A 22463-nucleotide genomic window follows, 5' to 3' on the forward strand; every position below is an offset into this window, starting at 1 on the left:
CAGCCCTCCTGCCTGAATTATACTCACTTCCCTAAGTAGTACTGCCTACTTGCTGGCTCCCAACAACCCCACAACCTGAGAACCTCTTAAGAGTCCCATGTACAACCCACAGGTAACACCACAACTCCCTGAAGAGACACACAACCCCATCCAACATGAAACTTTCTGTACCTTCCAGTCTTCTGATGAACTGTAACAATTATCAGCTCTAAAAAATTTTACTCATTTACTCAAATGTGGCACATAGCACTGACAGAGTAAGGGCTACTTCTAGCTCACACATTATCACTGAACCACAAATACCATTTAGCTACTTCAATGCCTAACAGATTGGAGTAACAGCAAACATCAAAATAGTCGACAAAAGTAGGACAGAAAAGCATATTTAAAAACAAAGCAAAACATTAGCAATATGACCTAATTCTGGATGCCCAGCTCCCATCCCCAAAACACATAAATCAGCAATAACCATAAAATGTTTCTTCATCAAAAATCAGTACTCTTGGTGAAATGTTCCTGCGAAAAGCAGCTTGGATGACACACAAGACATTTCAAGATAGGAATAATAAATATTTGAAATTCCCAGAGAATAGAAATAAATGCTGAACTGAAGACTAAAAACACAAAGAAAATAACTGATTAAATAAGAAAAACAAATAACAATTCAAGATATAATTTATAGACAGGACTTGTGAAGTAAACCCAAAATAAAACTTGAAGTAAAAAAAAAATCCAGTGACGTAAAAGAAACAAAAAATGCTCAAAGGAAAGCCTCAACAATATAAAGGATCAACTTTTTTAAAAAAAAAGCAGTATCAGGCACCCTGAAGAGAGTACAGAAGAAATGGATCAATCAGTCAAAGAAAATGATAAATCCAGAAAACAAATAGACAACACCACCACACAGACACACACAAAAAAATGAATAAAGGGAACATGTAGAAACTCTGAGATAATTTAAAGAGACCAAATCTACTTATAATACATATAAAAGAAGAAGAAATTCAGATAAAAACCACCTAAAACAGTTTCAACAATTTTATAGAAAAAAGTTCCCCAATCTAAGGAAAGAGATACCTATTAAGTTGCAAGAGGCATATATGATATTAAGGAGAGAGGAACAGAAGAGAAAGTCATTTCACATAGCAATCCACACACTAAATGTACAGAACAAAGAAAAATATGGAAAACTGAAAGAGATAAAGATTAATAGCCATAAATGCAGGCCTGTCAGAAATAAAAGCTGATATTTCAATTGAGATTTTAAGTTCCAGAAGGGCTTAAGTGATGTTCTATAAGTCTTGAATATTATAGATGTCATCCTAGCAAAAGTATCATTCATAATTTAAAAGGAGAGGGAAATTTTCTCTATAAAGGTAACTTAAAGGTATTTATGACCACGAAACTAGCTTTAACCCAAGGTTTGGCCTGAAGTAGAAGGTAAGCATATCCAAGAAGTGACAGTGTATCACTTATTTCAATAAGAATATTAGGTCAGGAATTAAACAAAGGAGTACTAAGAAAACAAACTTCATGAAATCAACATATGACAGGAATCAATTACATCTTTAAATAATTGAACACCAACAGATTTGACTCATCAATCAAAAGACAGACTATCAGGCTGAATTAAAATTCAGGGTCCACCATTTTGCTGTCTCCGAGAGACACAGCTTACCACCTTACTGTGAAAGGATAGACCAAGGTTCTCAATGAAATGGAATCAGGAAACAGGGAGGTGTTACTAATGTAATGAAGAATAATGTCATTAAATTTGGTTTGATTTCAAGCCAAAAGTAATTGCAAAAGATAAAGAAAGCTATTTTATAGTTATAAAGGTCATAAACTGTCAAGTAGACATTGCCATCTTAAATATATATGCACTAAATTTGTATATACATACAACTTCATTAAGCAAACATGTCTAGACATACAATAACCGATTGATGCCAACACATTAAGAGTTGTGACTTCTGTACTTTACTTTCACCAATGAACAGATCATTCAGACAAAAAAGAACAGAGAAATAAAGAGCTAAATGGAATCATAGATCAAAAGGACCTAAGAAGTATCTAGAAAACATTCTATTTGAACCTTCACTAAAGTAGGCAATATATTGGGAAACAAAGCATCTCTCAACAAATACAGGAAATTTGAAAGAATTCTTTTTATCTTCTCTAACCACAGTGGAACAAATTGAGATATGAACAGCAACAGAAACTACAAAAGTTTCACCAAAAATGGGAATTAAACAATGCACTATTAAATTATTCATCGATTAAAGAATTTAGTTATGTGCTTTAAGGCATTATAAATGAACAAATTACATTGCAACACAAGCAAAGGAGAGAAATGAATAGTATTAGAGCAGAAAACAACAAAATGAAAATGTAAAACTACAATGAATTAATGAAACAAAGAGATGGTTCTTTGAAAGGATTAACAAGATTGATAAAACTTCAGTCAAATTACCAAAAAGAGAGAAAAGACACAATTAATAAAATTAAAATGAAATAAGAAATATTACAAAAGATATCACTGGAATGCAGAAAATTTTAAGGACTTTTTTTCAAAACTTTTATTTCATCAATTTGGAAAAATTTAAAGATGCATATGACATACCAAATTTATATCAAGAAGAAATAAAAAGTTTAAATATACTTGCAAAAACCAATAGGATTTAATCAGCAATAAATCACTTCCAAATTAAAAAAATAAAAACAAGCAAAGGTCCAGATGGACTTGCTGAAGAATTCTTTCATACTTTAAAGGAAAACTAAGGCTCAAACTATTTCATGAAATAGAAGAGAAAAACATACTTGTAAATTATTTTTATGAAGCAAGCTCTATACTGATTCTTAAATCAAAAATAAAGACAGAACAGGAAAAGAAAAGACTATTCTCCCAATAAAATACTTGCAGACAAAACTTGAGAACACATTGCAAAAGCCATTCATCACAAGTCAGCTTCAGCCCAGAGATGCAGGTATAATTCAATATTTGTAAACCAAAAAAACATATTCCATGATATAAATAGACTGAAGAAGAAAAACCACTTGCTTATCTAATTGGATGCAGAAAAATTTTGAAAGAATTCAGCATCTAGATGTCCAGTCTCTCTAATCATGTTAAATATATTGCTTAAATTCCTAGCTACTAAAATAACTGAAGGCAATAACAGGGATACGAGTAGGAAAGGAAGAATTCCCTATTACCCATATTTACAATTGGTATGATTCTATAAATAAAACACCTTAGAGACTCCAACAGAAAACTATTACAGCTGATAAAGTTGTCCAACAAAGAAGAAGGATACAAACATACTGAGAAAGAAATGAGAAAAACAATAGCAGTAAGGGTAACCTCAAAAAAATTGTACTTAATCTAACCATGAAAGTGAAAGATCTATACAGTGAAAACTTTAGGACTCTGAAGAAATTGTAGAAGGTACCAGAAGATGAAAACACTCCCATGTTCATGGATTAGTGGGATCAACATGGAAAAAAAAAACCAGGCATCCTAACAAAAACAATCTACAGATTCAATGCAATCCAATCAAAATTCCAATGTAACACTTCATGGAAAATAAGAAAAAATATATGTAAATTCATATGGAAACAAAAATATGCAGGGGATCCAAAACAAAGATAAACATTAAAAATACTGCCAGAGGTCTCTCCACTCCTGATTTCAAAAATTATAGTAATAAATACAGCAAATAACCACAAAAAAACAATATATCAGTTAATAGGATAGAATTTAGAACTCAGGTAAAAGCCCATATTCCTACATCCACCTGATATTTTACCAAAAGGCCAAATTTCATATTAGAGAAAATAGAGTATCTTCAACAAATGTTGCTGGACAAACTGCATGGGTGCATACAAAACACTAAAACTGGATCTTTATCTCTGTCTCTGCACAAAACTCAGCTCCAAATGGTTCAAAGACCTCAATATAAGACTGTACCCTGAATCTGTTAAAAGACAAAATAGGGGATACACTTCAATTTACAGGCAAAGTAACGGGCTTAATTAAAAGGACCCCAATAGTGACGCATTAGAACAACAAAGGACAAATGTAAATTCATAAAACTAAAAGCCTACCATATAGCAAAAGGGACTCAATCAAACAAAATAAGATACTACAGAATGGGTTGGGAAAAAAAACTTTAGCAGTTGTGCATCTGACAGAAGCTTTGTGTCTAGAATATACAAAGAACTCAAATAACTAAACCCCAAGGGGGAAAATGACCCAAATAAAAGTAGAACTAAACAGAGAGTTCTCAAAGGAAGAAAGAAAGACAAATATCTGAAAAATATTTTGGATGTGCAACATCAGAAAACTGTAAATTTACACTGTTTTGAAATTATAACTTACCTCAGAAGGAATGGCTAAGCTTAAAAAACAAACGGCAAGAAATGCTGGCATGAATTTAAAGAGGAGCACTTATTCAGTGTTGGTGGAAGAGAAAATTGATTCAGTCACTATTTTAAAAAGTGTGAAATTTCCTCATATGCTAGAAATATCTACTATATTATTTACATACACCACTCCTGGGCACATTCTGAAAGATTTCTACATCATACTACAGAGATAATTGCACTTCCATATTCACTGATATATTACCAATAGCCAGGAAATGAAACCACCTAGCTATCCATCAACAAAATAATGGATAATGAAAATGTAGTGCATTTGTACCATGGAATATTATTTAGCTGTTAAGAAACATGAAATAATTAGATTTGCAAGTAAATGCATTGAGCTGGAAATAATCATTCTTAGTGAAGTAACCCAGACCCAGAAAATCAAATGCCACATATTCTTTATCATACCTGTATGGTACTTTTAAATGTGTAGGTATGTATGTATAATTAAATTTGAATAACCATACAAATCAGGAAAGTAGAATAGATCCACAGGGGAAGGCCTTCCAAGAGTGGAGAGATAGGACACCATTGATACGAAGGGGGCAATGTGAACAATGGGGCAAAAATGTTAATTGGGAGATGAGAGGGCAGGTTGAAAACAGGGCATGGATAGGGATAACTAATGCAGAAGAGCTGCAAAAGTTTTCAAATGGAAATCTACTACTCCAGAAGCTTCCTAAAATATACAAATGCATAAAAGATTACATGAATTTACTCTGCAACAGGGACAGTGCCTCTTCCAGAGAGTATAGCTTAACAAATAAAAAGCACAGAGGCATGAATATGTTACTTCTTTTTTGAGTTGTTGGTCACTCATATCTCCTCAACCCCAAACACTATAAGGTTAATGATAAAACTCTTATTACTAAAGATACCACATAGTTGAGTAATACAAGCATGTCGTGATTTAGCTTTCTGAAATGCAAAATGGGAATAATAGTAACAATACTTCCTATTTTATAGGATTTTAGGTCTACATTTTAACAAATTAAAAATATATTAAAAACTCTTAAGTTAGTGCCTATCAAATAAAAATAAGTGTTTTTATCATTTAGAATTTGATAAATTACAATAATATAAAAATGAATTTGTTTCACTTGTCACACAGACATGAAAGATCTATAATGTATACAATCTTAAATGAAATTTCAAAAAAATCTTAAATCTGGACTGGTAAGGTCCCTTGTTCTGATCTCTTATAAAAACCAATATTCTAAGGAATAATTTGTTGATTACTAAGTATGATAACTGATGTTTGAGAAATAGAACCAGATTTAAGGATATTCCTTGTTTTATGTTATCATCTAATACAAGTTGATTAATATCCCCTTTGCTTTAATTTTGAACTAATTATCAAGAGCTAACGTTTTTTATAGAGCATAATCCTATGGAATCTCACATGTCAATTCTTTCTCCCAATTATCTGCCGCTCTTTGATCAGTATTGCTAAAAGAGTGCTATATAAAGAACTGTCAAGCTTGTTTGATGTAAGTCATTCAAGAGCACTTTTTCTCCTATGTTTAGACTTGTCCAGTAGTTACTAATTCTCATTGTCAGCTTTCAGTCTCTCATTATGACCCTCTTGCTTCCAGTTCACATTAAACGACCACACTTGTTACTGCCAGGAGTGTGAAAAGGTCAACAGGGTCATTCCTTTCCACAGACTCACTGGAGAATTCAGACAAAGATTGGGAGTAAGCCTCTATAGCATCTTCCCTGCCATATAATGGAGGCATTCAATGACACAGCCTTTAGAAATTAACTAGCAGGGTCATCCTTTCTAAGAGTTCATGATTTTTAAAATATGTACTCACTACATCTTTTTAAGCTTTCTTTTATTTAGAAATCCAGGAAATAACATTAAAGATCATTCTGAGCACAAATGTTTCAAAAATATAAAACAACATGTATGAAGCAACAAAATTGAATAAGTCTGTATCTGCATGCATTAAATCATAGTGATGTATGTCTGGATTTTTTAGAATGAATAAACATTTATTTTTAAAAGTGTTATTTAAAATAATCTAAAATGAACTATAAATAGTACTGTAGCATTAATGCATCTGTACATGAAGTACTCTACCAATGGTGAAGAAACAACACATTTCCCTCACAAACTCCAAGATTAACATATGCCTGGCTTTTTATTAATCCAAATTACAAAAACTTTTCTTTGCAAAGGAATCAATCACTGTATTATCAATTTAGAAAGTACTAGACACAGAAAAATATCAGTAGAAAATAAATAATAAGCATAAATTACATAAAACTAGTTGAAAATTGTAGTAAGATAGAACACACAGTTTTATTACAAAATATTTTCTTGTAATATAATCTTACAAATTTGATAGACTAAAACTTATGTGTTGTACAATACTGTACTGGTGGAATTCTCTAACCTGCCATATGGAATTTTTTATAATTTAATTACTCTTTTAAATTTTTGTCCTTTCCTAATCAAACACCAAATGCAAAGAAATATACAGAATTTAAATCTCTCTTTTAAAAGATTATTCAATCCAGAATAACTGGTACTATCTTAGTTCAGTAGTGATTATAGTAGAACATATTTTATTCACAGTGATTCTAAGTGGTTAATATTATGCTTATGGTAAATGTACACAAAAACAGTACTTTAAGAAAATCTGTAATCAATGTGCTGACTGACTGATTCACATTATGAAGATGACTTCAATGGGTAATAGGGGACTGCAATTAAAATCCACATTGTTTTATTCTTTTTTATAATATGTATTTTTATTTTAGAAGCAATCTTATTTTGCGTATCAATTCCCCCATTTTACTCTTTTTTAGTGGGGAGGGGGTTTTGAGTGAGGGTTTCTCTGTGGCTTTGAAGGCTGTCCTGGAACTAGCTCTCTTAGACCAGGCTGGCCTGGAACTGACAGAGATCTGCCTGCCTCTGCCTCCCAAGTTCTGGTATTAAAGGTGTGCGCCACAACTGCCCAGCTACAATGTTTTATTCTTAATGGATTAAAGTGCACCTTGATATACATGTCTAAACAATTGATCTAACACATAACCTGAACCAAAGCTAATAGAGGTCAGAACATTCATGATATTTAGACACAACTGAGTATTCTGATATGTAGTATTTATCAACTATACATTGATGGTTTTGGAAAAGCAAAGTATTTCTGAGCCAGGGAGACAGCTCAGCAGGTAAAAGTATTTGTTGTGCAATCACAATGACCTGATTTTAGGTCCCATGGAAAAGACTGACTTAGTTGTGTATTCCAATGGCAAGATGGGGAGCAAATCAGGAGAAATGCCCAGAAACTTCTAAGACAGCTAGCATGAAGTAAACAACATAGCATAAATGACAAGAGGGACTCTGCCTCAACAAGATGGAAGATGAGGAGCATCTAACCTCCAGAAGGGCTGTAGCATGTGTATGGCTTCAAAAAAAAAAATTCACGCACACACACAGAGACTGTGTATATACATATACACAAAAATAGATACATAAATATATTTTAAGTGAGGTAATTTCCTTGTGCAGGGGCCATGCTAATCTTCTCTGTATCCTTCTAATTTTAGTATATGTGCTGCCAAAGCAAGCACTAAGTGAGGCATTTTCAAAATGAAGCATTGCATTTTCCCAGGCCCACCCAGTCCCTTCCCCTATCCCCACTGTCCCAACTCCCCCAATCTATTCTGCCTCCATTTCTTTTAAGTAAAATGAAATTCAATAGGTCTGAGTAGCAAGATACTGTACAATATTTAATAAAACCACCACTAACCATCTACATGGATTTCTAGCTACCAGATTTTTGTTGTTGTTGTTGTTGTTGTTGTTTGCAAAAAAAAAAAAAGACTTTAATTTGTTCTATTACTTGGGTGTACTTTTCTTTTTTTTTCCACTGTTTTTCTCCATTTTTTATTTAAATTAGAAACAAGATTTTTTACTTGTCAATCCTGGTTCCCTCTCCCTCCCCTCCTCCCCTGACCCTCACTAACACCCTACCTTTCCCATACCATTTCTGCTCCCCAGGGATGGTGAGGCCTTCCATGGGGGGTCTTCACAGTCTGTCATATCCTTTGGGATAGGGTATAGGCCCACCCCCGGGTATCTAAGCTCAGGGAGTATCCCTCTATTTGGAATGGTCTCCAAAATTCCACTCCTTTGCTAGGGATAAGTACTGATCGACTACAAGATGCCCCATAGATTTCTGAGGCTTCCTCACTGACACCCACATTCAGGGCGTCTGGATCAGTTCCCTGCTGGTTTCCCAGCTATCAGTCTGGGGAACAAGAGCTCCCCTTGTTCAGGTCAGCTTTTTCTGTGGGTTTCAACAGCCTGGTCTTGACCACTTTGTTCATCACTCCTCCTTCTCTGCAACTGGATTCCAGTTCAGTTCAGTGTTTAGCTGTGGGTATCTGCTTCTACTTCCATCAGCTGCTGGATGAAGGTTCTAGGATGGCATATAAGTTAGTCATTGATCTCATTACCAGGGAAAGGCATTTAAGGTAGCCTCTTCACTGTTGCTTAGATGGCTAGTTGGTGTCATCCTTGTAGACCTATTTAAATGACAAATACTAGAATAGAAATACTCTCTACAAGACTCTCTATAAAATCGTTTAGAAGTAACTTCTTATTTCCATGGAAGCTTCTGAGAAGCTTCTGTAAGGCAAAGGACACAGTCAGCAAGACAAAATGGCAGCCCACGGAATGGGAAAAGATATCCACCAACCCCAATAACGACAAAGGGCTGGTCTCCAAAATTTACAAAGAACTCAAGAAGCTAGTTTCCAGAACACCAAATAATCCAATTAAAAAGTGGGGTACAGAAGGAAATAGAGAATTCTCAATAGAGGAATCTAAAATGGCTAAAAAGACACATAAGAAAGTGCTCAACATCCTTAGCCAACAGGGAAGTGCAAATCAAAGCAACTCTGAGATACCATCTTACACCTGTCAGAATGGCTAAAATCAAAAACATCAATGATAGCTTATGTTGGAGAGGATGTGGAGAAAGGGAAACACTCCTCCACTGCTGGTGGGAGTGCCAACTCATACAGCCACTTTGGAAATCAGTATGGTGATTCCTAAGGAAAATGGGAATCAGTTTACCACAAGATCCAGGATTCCACTCTTAGGCATGTACCCAAAAGATACATATTCATACAACAAAGACATCTGTTCAACTATGTTCATAGAAGCACTATTTGTAATAGCCAGAACCTGGAAACAACCTTGATGCCTCTCAACTGAAGAATGGATAGAGGAAAAAGTACATTTACACAATGGAGTACTACTCAGTGGAAAAAAACAATGGAATCTTGAAATTCACAGGCAAATGAATGGAACTAGAGGAAGCCATTCTGAGCGAGGTAACCCAGTCACAAAAAGACAAACATGGTATGCACTCACACATATACTGATTTTAAACATAGAATAAAGGATTACCAGCCTTGCTACCAGATTTAGTGACTATAATACCACAAGTACAAAACACTACCAACAAGTTAAAATGGAAACTTATTCCTTTTTTCCCCTGTACCACACAGCACCCTTCCAGACTGGCCAAACTGCAAGCAACCTCTGCTTCAGAATCTGAAATTCACTTTTACTCTTAATACTATTTTGAAATTGCAATCCTTTACTTAACTTCACTTTTAGGTTAACCAATCCTTACACTAAAACTTCTATATTGCTGAAAAATCTTTTCAACCTGAGACTTGCAATCTCAGATAAAAAAAACAATTCATTTCTTGCTTTAGTTTTGCTTTGTTTGCATTAATATAAGCAGCTTACGCTCACTGAAAGTAAGACCATGGAACTGTGACATGTCTCCTCTCCTTCTCTGCAACTATACCTAACACAACTCTCTCTCTCTCTCTCTCTCTCTCTCTCTCTCTCTCTCTCTCTCTCTCTCTCTCTCTCTCTCACATACACACACACACACACACACACACACACACACACACACACACACACACACACACACACAACAAACCAGGAGATCATATCCATAATAGTGCATTCCTAGTAATCTATAATTTTTTAAATTGTTAGTGAAAGTAGATTTCGACAACATAAATCCATGCTCAATAGAAGTATTGATAGCGATGATAATGATGTGATATACACATTTTTCTGCTACTTACTCATGAATAAAAGTAGAATTATAACAAACCTCTATAATAGTAATGTCAGACTGGAAGACAGGCACCTGTCTGTGATTAGACAGGCAAACTTTTGCTTATGTCTTCATGGATTTACATTGTAATTTATTTAGAGTATTTGATATTCTAAGGTAAGAGGTAGCAGAGAAGTGTCAATATCTAGACCAACTTTGATATTCTTGTAAAATTTATTGGGTTATTTTTATTTGTGTGTGTGTGGGGTGTGTGTGTGTGTGTGTGTGTGTGTGAGAGAGAGAGAGAGAGAGAGAGAGAGAGAGAGAGAGAGCATGTGATGGATGTATGTCACAGCATACATGTGGAGATCAGAGTTCAACTTGCTGAAGTCAATTCACTATTTCTGTCATATAAGTACCAAAGATCTAAGTCAGGCTGGTCAAGCTTGACAGCAATCCCTTTAAAACTCAGAGCTATTGCTATGGCACACTCATTATTTTAAAGTCAAGTTGACAACAAACAGTATAACTGTATTTGCTTCATTATTGCTGATGAGGGCTTGTATTTACTGACACAAATAGCTTCACTTTGTATAACTGTCTCAATTGTAGACACGTGATAAACTTCTCATCCAGTGAAGTCTGACACCAAAACCTGTTTGTTTTGACATACACAGACTCCATAGTGCATTGTACAGGCTTTGAATATAGTTTCCAAATTCACTTTCAAGGTCTATATTTTATTCCTTATAGTGTAGTTTGGTGGACTCATAATTTTATAGTAAAAAACAGATTTTGTCAGATATTCTCAGTATATCATTACATTGTGGCTATGAAAGTAACATTTCAAGTGCAATCAGTATATATAACTGAAACAAACTCTTTGGACAGAAACAATGTTCTCTGGAAACACTAAACTATTGTATGATACACTAACCACATGGTGTGAATGAATTTACAATATCTGTTTCCGTTCACAACACTTCCACCTCAAGGGAAAGGGCTTTCCAATTCAATATTTCTTCAATTCCTGTAAATTAGCATCTAACAGGATTACAACAATGTTTCTTACTCCACAAAACAGGCAAAAACCATATTTTATAAACTACCCTCCAAAGAATACCTAACTTAAGTACCTTTATTATCTATAAATTATTATATCACCATAGTCAATCGAAACCATTTATTTAACTACATACTGTTGATAGCAAAAAACTAAGCTTCAATAGATTTTTTCATGATTATTATTTTTGAAGCATATTACTAACTTGCAAGCATATTCTAGGAAACAGAAAAACCATGATATCACATGAGCTATAATTTTATCCATATTGGTATTAAATCGAAAATGATAAATAGAACTATAACTGATGATCTAAGATCTCAATCACCAAATTAAATCTTTTGCATAGGTTCTCCTCACCATGGTCACAAAGCCAGGTCATCAAATAAGTCAACATTCAGTGAAATGACTTTTAATACAATGCAAACACCTGATGAACCTCAATCAGTTGGATTCTCTTTACTATATAATTGTTAATTAATCAAGATTTCTGTTGCAAACTGGGCTTAATGATACACACATTTATTCCCAGCACTTGGAAGGTAGAGAAGTTTGAAGCTAGCCTAGCCTGCATAGTGAGTTCTGGTACAGCCTGAGGTTATAATGAGACCCTGTCTCAAAAACCAAAAGAAAAAAGAATGATTTCTGTTGTATGGGGACAACATTCCACAAAAGCATTCTTACTTTTAGTAAAAAAAAAAATATTCTGATGCTCTCAACTTAATTATATAATCTGGTAATTATATTTCTGTGAAGAAAATAGCTACCTAACTGGGTTCAATTTGCCTTCTTTCTTAAAAAAAAATAATGAAAAAGAAGTATATCACCATAAGCAAATTTAATATCATGCCACATGCCTGACCATGAAAGTTCCAATTTTGCTGCTTTTGTGAGTGTCACAAATGAACACTGTTCTAGTGACTCTCCAAGCATATAGTGTTCTCCATTTTCCTGGAAAATAACTTGAAAACAGTTTTAAACCACTAGCCAAAACGAAAGCCATTCTAAGAGAATTCCTGAAATACAGAACTCTCATACCAACTGCAATGAAACAAGCATCTGAACACTCAACTGTGGTTTGTAATAAACAAGTCTTCATGAAATCTAACAGAACTCAAAATTCCACTGTCTATTGAAAAGCTATCACAAAATCAAAGTCCCATAACATAATCTAAAATAAGGTTAGAAGACTATCTCCTCTTGCTCTTCCTTTCCTTAAATGAAATGCTCACAAACTAAGACAGCATCCTGTTCAACCACAACCAAACCCGCTGTTCACTCGGACTCACATAGAACAAGGTCAGAATATTTTTTTAGGTAAAAAAAAATCTTTGATTAATGCTGAGAGCTGCACCATGTTTAGACAGGGTCATGACCCCAGGCATCCATTTAATCAAATTTCTCTGCTGCCTGTCCCAGTGGAGCCATCACAACAAGAAACTCTCTCAATGAAAAGTGGGGGAGGGGTAAGCATACTTCACATCTCACATTGTTTACACGCTGTTAAGTAATTATTTCACTCTTCAACCCCCACTGGCCATCAACAGACAAGTCACCTCCTTGGAGATTCTAAAAAGCCTATTCAGCTATATATAGCTTATTTCGTTTTTTCCCCTTCATAGTGAAGCTAACTGTTTAGCTTAAACATTTCTTTGCAATTACTAAAGTATACTCAGTCCATGCTAATGATCTTGCTAATTATAAGAGTGTTTATCATATGGATGCTCAGCTTCTCTTTATGTTTCTCAGCAACACTAAGTAATTTCTGCATAATTCTTTTGCTCTCATCACACCACTTTAATGCTTCAAGACGAGTACCCCTCCCCATTCACATCTATATAAAAACCTGTTTTGTGAAGGAATTGTGTCATTGTGGAGTAGTCAAAGCCATTATTATTTTTCAGTAATTTGAAACAATGCTATGATCTTCAATGCAGTTCTACTCCAGGGCAAACAGCATCAATGAGGCATACAGATAAAAAGAATTATAGTTTGCCTTTATTAAATAACTATCATCCAGAGTAATAGAGATGAATAAAATGGTAACCTATTCACCCAACCCTTCCTAATTGCTGTCCTAAGATGCAAGAATGAAAATGGGAGCAGGAAAAAAGGTTTCTATCTAATTGCAGCTCAGAAATTAAAGGCAACTTGAAAGCCAAATGTAGGCACAATCTTTCCAAGACCAATGGACAAATCCCACCAAATAGACTATGTTTAATAACTCAAAACAAAGTATAAGTGCCAGGTTTTAAAAAAGGCCACTTTTCTTTCTGATTTTCTTTTCTCAATTTCTGTTCAAGTAAACATATTTACATGATTTTGTTCATCATGGGCAATAAAAAGTTCAAAAATGTTATAGTACAAATAAAAAAAAGAAGCAATTTGACAAAGAGCAAAGGATAACTGGCTTACAATCCCCACAGAATCAAGGAAACAAAGAGAACCCTAAGAGAGACATACATGGATCCCCAAGAAAGGGAAAGGGACAAGATCTCCTGAGTAAATTGGGAGCATGGGAGGAGGGGGAGGGAGGTATGAGAAAGAGGAGGGCAGAAGGGGAGGGGGAGGAGAACATGAGGGATCAGGAAGGTCTAGTTGGGGGAAGAACAGAGAAGGAGAGCAACTAAGAATCTAAGCAATAGTGCAGCAGCTACCTTAAATGCCCTTCCTCGATAATGAGATTGATGACTACCTTAAATGCCATCCCAGAGCCTTCATCCAGTAGCTGATCGAAGCACAAGTAGAGACTCACAGCTAAGCATTGAGCTGAACTCCTGGAATCCAGGTATAGAGAGGGAGGAGTGATGAGCAAAGTTGTAAAGACCATGCTGGGGAAACCCACAGAAACAGCTGACCTGAGCAAGTGAGCGCTCATAGGCTCAAGACTGACAGACAGGGAACCTGCATAAGACTGAACCAGGCCCCCTGAACGTGGGGGTCAGTTGGGGGGTTGGGGCAGTCTATTGGGCCTCTGGCAGTGGAACCAGTATTTATCCTTAGTGCACAAATGGGCTTTGGGAGCCCATTCCCTATGGAAGGATACTCTCTCAGCCTAGATACAGTGGGGAGGACCTTGTTCTTGCCCCAAATGAAGTGGCAGACTTTGATGGTCCCCCATGGGAATCCTCACCCTCCATAAGGAGTGGATGGAGTGTGGGATGGGGAGGTGGTGAGGGATATGTGACGACTGGAGGGAGAGGGAACTGGAATTGGTATGTAAAACAAGATTGTTTTAATTTAAGCTAAACTTAATTTTAAGAAACAGCAAAACAAATTAACACACATAAAAATTCCATGAAGATGAAAGAGGATTACCTAAATGTATCTCATAATTCTTATTTGAAAATCTGATTTTTAAGTGGGCAGTTTCACATATTTTGTCTGTAACTTTGACTTTATGGATGATGGTTATCTCTGTAAATGAAATTCATCAAGTCTCTGTCTTCCCCCATGGCATGCAATTACAATAAGCTTACCATCAGCTTATTAACAAGCTCATGAGAGTATAATACATATTTTTATCCTAAATGTAATTGTCAGCATACAACCTGAGCAATGCTTTTTACCCTGTTAGACCTTGTACAGCATCCATTACTGAAATTAAAGGGGTACCCTAGCTTGATGGACACATAAAAATTAAAACAAAGCTTGGCATGCTGAGTAGGAATGAATTATTTTATGTTCTCATATGTAGCTACAATAAGTGATATTTTCCAGTGAGGAAGGGAAAAGTAAAGACAACCTGCTGAGAATGAAACTCACAGGTAAAAATAAACTCAAGGCAAGCTTTATTAAAATGACAGCGAGAAGTCAATTATAAGAGTGGGAAATGTACACGAGCAAAATGGAAGATAAAAACATTAAAATGATAATTAATTGTGATTTCAGAAAAAAAGATGTGTTCCAGATATCCCCTTTGATCATGAAAACAAATGATTAACATCAGAAAAAAGGAGAAATGTGATACACAAGAAAAGTCATTGGCTGAGTTTCAAAATGAAAATTTCAAATGTGAGTTATACCAGTATTCAAGATTGTCTTTTCATGAAGAGAGAAGTTAAGTTGAATGATCATTTATGCCTATTATATATAGTGATAATTCTGAGAAAAACGAAACTACTGAAAAAGGTACTGATTTTTTCTTGCCTTTTTATTTCTCTGAATACTATCATTCTATGGACAGAATTTATGTATAAGGCTTGTTTCTGTTATTAGATATCATTACCTCATAGAGAAAATTGATTTACCTGTAATTGCCAATCAGAAGAAAATACACATGAATCTTAGTCTAATATGTCTTTTCCTTTGTCAGTTTCTCAGACTGCAATGAAAGGATATCTTGAGATGTATGTGTCCCTTTGCGAAAAGGAAAGCCTGAGGTAGGGATAAACTAGAACCTACAATTAATTAGGCCAATATCCCTATTTAAAATTTGATGTATATTCAGTTTTATCAACATTTAGAGACAATTTTGTTATATGTATATGTCATTGGGCTGGAAGACATATCTGTGCCCCAGTGCACCTGACTTTGTGTAGTTCAGGAAACATGTCTGTGCCCCAGTGCATGTGACTTTCTGTAGTTCAGGGGACATGTCTGTGCCTCAGTGCACATGACTTTCTGTAGTTCAGGGGACACTGCACAGGAGTCAGTTCTTTCCTCCCACCACCTGGCTCCTGGGAATCAAATTTGGATCCTCAAGCTTGACAGCAGTCACCTTAACCTGCTGAGGCTTATCAATTTCGCATGCCCATTGTTTCATACTGAAAGGGTACTGGGAAACATACTGAGTAAAGAGAAAGTTGCAAAAATCTCCAGGTCTCTGACATGCTTTAGAACTACTATGGAAAACTTTTATTTCAAACAAACAAACAAACAAACAAACACATCGTCCCAGGAGCTGGTGAGATGGCATCATGGTTAAGAGCATTTGATCCTCTTGCAGAGGATCTAGTTTCAATTCTTTTCGCCTACCTATCAGTTCATAATCCTCTGTAACTGTGGTTCCAGGAGATCTTGTGGCTTCTGTGGGCACTGACATAAACATGATGTGCAGACATACATGAAGGCTAAATACCATGCACACAAAATAAATAATCATTTAAAAAAATTAATGGTCCTAAGAATGCAATAGTGGCACTTAGATCTCAGGTTTAGTCAAAAGCCATCTAATAATCCTTACGGCCCACTCAATAGGCAAGAGTTCATTCCTGGTCCTAGGAATGTACTCAACTACCAGTGTCTGGTGAATTCCTGGAACCTAGAGGAGAAACTACCACTACTGCCACTTACCTAAACCATTATAATACCTAAATGCATCCAGAATGCTTATACTTGTACTCACAGTTAAACATAACTCTTGCCCTTCATTAATGAAGCTTCTTTTTGCAGCACACAGGTCATCACATAAAGCCACAACTAACTAAAGAGAACAACTGTTTCAATATGTTTCAGGGGCAACCTCAACTGAGAAATGCACATCAAAACACCTATATTGAAGGCTGGGAGGACATGGGGCAACATTCTTAGCCTGACAATGGAGGTACACACCTTTAATCCCATTACTCTGGAGGCAGAGGTCGGGGGTCTCTTGAGTTCGAGGCCAGCCTGGTTTACAGAGTGAATTCCCAGGACCGCCAGGGCTACACATCGAAATTTTATCACAAAAAAACAAAAACAAACAAACAAACAAAAAGAACCAGCAGAGGACATGGGTCAAAGTGGAAGGGAAGACTTTAAAGCCATAGGAACAGGCCACCTGTTTCAAGAGTGTGTTCTATATATCACAAAACTACACCCACATATTGTTAATGATATGGTTACCTAAACAAGACCTACATAATCATAGTACCAGTTCATGTGCCAGTGTAGTGGGGGAAATCTCACAAAGTCACAACACTAGATGAAGAAATACACGAAATAATGAACTATAAGTAGAGGGAAAATAAGCTTTCCCTGAGCATGATTCCTTTAATAGGTTATCTAGGCCCAAATAGTCATTTCTAAACATATATGCATACAAACATTAAATGTAATCAGCAACTATATTTATATATACCTGTACTGTGTGCTTGTAACAAGAATGATTAAAGAAGACATCATGAATTTGAAAGGCAGTGGTAAGATATGGGAGGAGTTAGACAGGGGCAAGGTAGGGTAGAGTTGATGTAAATAGAGTACTCTTGTGTGGAAATCTCAAAAAATTAAAGTAAGTATAAACAGAAAATTTTGCAATTTCATCTCTTCATATGTTTATTTATACTTACATATTTAAACATTCTATTTGCATCCACTTATCACAGCATTGATTGCCTAATGAAGAGATTAAATTCTCCCATTTTTTACAACTGAATTTAAGTTTTAGTTCTTTGAGGACACATGGGAGTCTTTTCCAACAAAGGGCCATTGATCTACAAGGCACTAACATTCAGGGTAGAGGGAGAAAACAAACACAGAGAGAATAAGACAGCCTCACAGTATCTCAACGACAAACCCAGCAGCCTCCTTCTGGGTCTCGTCCAAGCTTGTACAGATGTGTCCAAAAATGATAAAACTAAATGTCCGCCAATTAGAAATACACAATGTAACTGCTGCTTGCTTAATCAATTAGGTTTGAGATGACCCAATTACTTTTGAAACTCCCCTTAGCTATGCTTAAAATGAGCCTACATGTTCCTCTCAGGGTTCATCACCATTTTGTACACATAAACGACCCCACATGCATGTGGTATAATAAATGCTCTTTGTTCTTACCTACTATTTGAGTCTTGGGGTCTTCCTTAAGCATTTCCTTGGACCCTACACTATGATGGTGCGCACAGCCAATTTTTGAAAAATATTTGGTAAATGAATGAATGAGTGGATGACAGATAAAGTGATAATTGTTTTCTTCTTGCTACTCAAGGAAAATAATGGCATTTGAAATTGTTCTTTACACATTCAATCTGAAATGTACTCATTTTCTCAAATGCTAACAAGGGCCACAAATCCCACAAATCTAAGAAGTGTCAATCATGATGCTTTGTGCATAAATGATTCTCAAAACTCTTTCAGAGAAGTATCCTGACAGAGAAAGAAGTTGAAACTCTTCACAAATAAACATTTGTACAAAAACACTTGGTAAATATTTAATATGAAGTATTCAGACAACACATTTAGAAACAGATTGTCAATCTAAGCAAAGAATTATAAAAAGAAGACAAGAAATACACAACTCAGAAAAACAAAATAATTTATCTAAAACCTTATCTAGTGAATATCCAGTCAAGGATTATACCTATATCTCTATATCTAAGGTCCCACTAATTAATAGTCTATAGTTCCCAAAATGTCGATCTTTTTATAATGATAAAACTTACCTAAATGCTATCTATGTCTTTGTAACTAAACCTTTTTCCCAGATCAGATCATCATAATTTACTTCCAAAGTTTGAAATGTAAAAAATTAATTTTCAATTTTTGAAAGATAAAAATTCTAGATATAGGTAGCAATTAATTAACAAGGCAATAATTTGATTAAATAATGTTCCTATAATATAAAATGGTAAAGAGGTAAATTGAATAATACTGTAATAAAATGGCAATGATACAATAAAATTAATTATAAAGAAAATTTAATTAAAATGGATTAAATTTACTCTTCATGTGACTAAAATAAATCCACATTTCAACAAACATGACCTCCCCCAAATTCAATCACAGTGCTACAGTAGAATATGCAAGGACAATCAGGTACAGCATTAAAGGTAGGCTTTGCATTACTTAATGTGATATTAAAATGATATTGAAAGATCATAGCTAATATGTTCCATTTTCTGCCATGTCATGTTGTAAAATATTATTTTAAGAGGTTACATTTGTTTATGCCATGGAACATATGTTCAATGATTCAAAGATGAGTTGAACACTTTTATGCTGCATATGTTTAACTCTGTGAAGCTGTGTTACATTGCCTGTCTAAAACACCTGATTGGTCTAATAAACAGCTGAACAGCCAATAGCGCTGAGGCAGGAGAAAGTATAGGCAGGGCTGGAAGGCAAAAGCAAGCAAATAAATAAATAAATAAATAAATAAATAAATAAATAAATAAATAAATGGGAGGAGAAATCTGAGAGATCAAGGAGAGATGGCACTAGGGGCCAGCTACCCAGCCACACAGGCAGCCATGAAATAAGAATGAAAGTAAGATATACAGAAATAGAGAAAGGTAAAAGCCCAGAGGCAAAAAGTACATAGAATAATGAGTTAAGAAAAGCTAGCTAGAAATAAACCAAGCTAAGGCCAGCCATTTATAAGTAATAATAAGACTCCATGTAATTTATTTGGGAGCTGGGTGGTGGTCACCCAAAAAAGTAGAGAGTAAAAAAAACAACAATTTCATTTTTTAAATTATTTTTTTATAAAAATGGCAGAGTGTTCACTTATAAATAAGCTCACTGGCAAGTGTTTAAAATATAGATAGCTAATGTCCATGGTCACAGGAACCATGTGCTTTACATAACAGTCACAAAACATTACTAATATCATAAATACTAAGTACACAATCAATCATTTCCTACTATTCCAGAGAAGTTTTTAAATTCCCTCCAAATTTTCACATGTAGTGATAGTAAGACCAGCACCATTTTCCCTTTCTTTTAGATTCTATATTTAATTGCGCTCAGTTGTTTCAGGAACACAGCTCATCTCCACTACCATGCAATTTCATCTAGTAGGATGTGCTACATTCCAAAGCATCTGCCAAGTAGGTAATCTGAATCCTCTTGTACAATACAACAGGAACTTATAAATCAGTATTCTTTCTAAACAGAAACATTGTATCCTCCATAGCAGCAGGCTTTTTTTTTAATTTTTTATTTGAATTAGAAACAAGATTGTTTTACATGTCAATCCCAGTTCCAGCCAATAGCGCTGAGGCAGGAGAAAGTATAGGCAGGGCTGGAAGGCACTCCCTCCCCTCCTCCCCTCCTCTCCCTCCTCCCCTCCTCCTCCTCCCTCCTCCCCTCCTCCCCTCCTCCAACTAATACCCTCCTATCACATATCCTTTCTGCTCCTCAGGGAGGGACCCCTTCCATAGGGGTCACCAAAGTCTATTATATCCTTTGGGATAGGGCCTAGGCCCACTCCCCTGTGTCCTGGCTCAGGGAGTATCCCTGTATGTGGATTGGGCTCCCAAAGTCCACACCTATGCTAGGGATAAGTACTGAACTTATCTACAGGAGGTCCTGTAGATTTGCAGTGGGTTTCCTCACTGAAACCCACGTTCCTGGGGTCTGGATCAGTCCCATGCTGGTATCCCAGTTATCAGTCTGGGGACCAAGAGCTCCCTGTTGTTCAGGTAAGCTGTCTCTGTGGGTTTCAGCAGCTTGGTCTGGACCCCTTTGCCCATCACTCATTCTTCTCAGCAGCAGGCTTTTTAATAGATACAATACATGGAAGATTCACTCTAAAGTCAATTCCTGGATTAAAGTAAAAGATATACTCTGTGTTTGTGCATTGCGTGTGTGTGTGTGGTTACATATATTTGGAAGCCCATTATTTGTTAAGTAAATGAAGGTGGTGCTAGTGACATTTGTAGAAACAAAATATCCAGGTTATAATGGACTATAAAAAAGTGTCTAGCTCTCTCATTACCCAAGTGACACTAAGTCCTATTGTCTTAAGTACTTCACAAAGTAGACACTTGATCTGCACTTAGAATATTTCCAACTGATGCTCAGTAAATGTAACCCTGTGCATAAACTGTCTCCTCAAACTAAAAAGTTATTTTTGCCAAAATATGTTTTCCTTTACTTTGTCAATTTAAAAACTGGTCCTCGCTCATGCAGAAAACTATATGGTCAAAAAGCAGAAACTAAAAGAATTAATCTGTTTTTGAAGCTTCCACAAATCCAGATTACAAATTTGTGTGTTTTTCAAATGAAAAGAACATGAAACCAGAAAGTAATATTGTGCATTGTCACAGGACTATTTTAGTGACAAGAAAAGAGATTTAAGGCCAAGTTTTTACCTTAACAATATAATACATGCTAGCATGGGTTAGGCCATAAGTTCTCTCCATCCCCTGTATACCCCAAAATGGAAAACCCTAAATTAAAATCCACATGTCCTATTTTTAATACAGAGCTCCTGATAGTAAACTGTCATAAAAATATACTTGGCAGTTTAAGGAATAACAAACAAAAAACCTCTAGAGCCAGATTGCCTAAATTTTAATTTCATCTCTACAATTTAAAGAAGGCCATTTGCCATTCCTGCACCTTACTCTCTTCATTTCAAAGTATCTCTCTCATATATTTTGCAAAGGTTGTATGTGACCGAACATAAAACACTGCCCCCAAAATGAAATAAAACAAATTAATAACAAACAAAACAAGAAAGTTCAAGAAACATAGAAAACTCTACCAAGGAAAATACTGTTATCATTATTAATGGTATTGTTTTCAAATTTGCAACTACACCATAAGGAAATAAAACAATTCAAGCCTCCTACTTGGTATATCTAATATATATTAAACAGGATTTGTAATCTTTTGCATACTACTTTCATATTTTCCTCTTTAAACCCTTTATTAACATTTTAACTCTAAGGAGTCCATGAGTAAACTTTGTAGCTTTGGCTATCAATGAGCAAACCTTTAATTCTGTCAAAACCAAGAAGTTTGTTAGTCCATTCAAGTAAAGAAATAAAGAGTTGCAATCACACATTAAAAGAAAAGAATAGCCATGCATGATTTCTTCCTTCTGAGGAGAAAATTTGTAAAAGCCTTAGATTAATTCCCTGTAAAGAAGTGGCAACTATCTAAGCATTTTCCTCAAAGCTTCTCTACATAATATCAGCCACCAACCACAAACAGATTGC

The 22463-nt window shown here is 35.4% G+C and overlaps 1 protein-coding gene and 1 non-coding gene across 2 annotated transcripts in view; both read right to left on the reverse strand.

Moving 5' to 3' along the window:
- Nucleotides 1-22463, reverse strand: part of Dach2 (dachshund family transcription factor 2) — a 483871-nt gene that overhangs the window by 345561 nt on the left and 115847 nt on the right. The window lies entirely within an intron of this gene.
- LOC113830875 lies at nt 7909-8016 on the reverse strand. The gene has a single exon (XR_003488436.1). It is a non-coding gene; the product is annotated as a U6 spliceosomal RNA (small nuclear RNA).

Source organism: Cricetulus griseus, chromosome X (genome assembly GCF_003668045.3).
Source record: "Cricetulus griseus strain 17A/GY chromosome X, alternate assembly CriGri-PICRH-1.0, whole genome shotgun sequence".
NCBI classification, from domain to species: domain Eukaryota; kingdom Metazoa; phylum Chordata; class Mammalia; order Rodentia; family Cricetidae; genus Cricetulus; species Cricetulus griseus.